A 1326-nucleotide genomic window follows, 5' to 3' on the forward strand; every position below is an offset into this window, starting at 1 on the left:
TGAAATCTTATTTGCATCCCAAAATTATACCACCTATTTCAGCAGCAAACAACTGAGCAGAGAGAGCATGTTCACCTACAGTTTTTTGGGGAGGGAGGGGCAGTCAGAAAAGAAAGAAAAGATAAAATTCTTCTCTGGGTTAAGTGCAACTCCTTATAGCTTTGTGGATATATTGGTTATGTTATGAAGATTTCTTGCAACTGCTGCCTTCCATGTCTTTTGACTTTACAATACAGTCTAGACTAGGGGTGTCAAACTCGCAACATCACATGATGTGTCAGGACTTTTTTGCCATTGCCAGCAATAGGGTGGGCGCGGTTTTGCTATGATGCATCCAGCCCATGGGCCACTGGTCTAGACCTAGTGGTCTCCCACCAAAGGACTAAGCAGGCTCAACCTGACTAAGACCAGGTTACACTGTCATCTGCTTTTAATATAAACAAAAAAGTTGAATACCAAGTTACTGAGCTTAAAATAGTTCACTGAAGTTCCCAACCCTTCCAAATTGCACCATCAGGGTATTATCATCCTGCCTCTAGCTGCCTTTTTGCTTTCTTGTTTTAAAGAAGATTGCTTTATATACTGGGAAATGTGTAGAATATTAGGAGGGTGAGGTGAATGTGGCTATAGAGCACTTCCTGATTCGTGACAGAGGAAGAACAAAAGAGAGGAAGCTGCAAACCTGTTTTTCCAATTGGAATTATGTAATTCATTTCTCCAAAGGTGGTGCTTCATTGTGTAGATACATTTGTCTCTGTTCACCACTAGAAATGTTTGTCACAACAAACTCTGGAAAGTTCAAACAGTGCTATGCCTGACGGCCAACAGAAACAGTTTTCTCTCTCTCCCTAAACCAGGGGGAGGCAACCTCGGCTCTTTTATGACTCGTGGACATCAACTCCCAGAATTCCTGAGCCATTCTGGGAGTTGAAGTCCACGAGTCATAAAAGAGCCGAGGTTGCCTACCCCTGTCCTAAACCAAGCTGAGTGGTCTCAGTCTGAATATTGTATCCCACTTTAATTACACTCCACATTTATCCTGGCTTGCCATAATAGGTGGCTATATGTACCCTCAAATTTCCAACTTAGGCCTACCTTTTAATTCCCTTTATTTTGCAGTAAGAGGAAACCACATCAAGTGAAAAAGAACTGAGGGATAATTGAGAGGAACAACCATCTGCCATTCTCAGATCAAAGGGGAGAATAAAGCTAATTCCTGAGGAAAAACAGCAGCTCACTGGTAGGAGTGTAGGTGAGAGAGAAGAGAGCTTTCCCACCACTAGAGATTTCACACATTCAGACTCTAGAAACACAGGAACCATGAAA

This window comes from Crotalus tigris, unplaced genomic scaffold (assembly GCF_016545835.1).
Source record: "Crotalus tigris isolate CLP2741 ecotype Arizona unplaced genomic scaffold, ASM1654583v1 scf7180000024472.5447098, whole genome shotgun sequence".
NCBI lineage: Eukaryota > Metazoa > Chordata > Lepidosauria > Squamata > Viperidae > Crotalus > Crotalus tigris.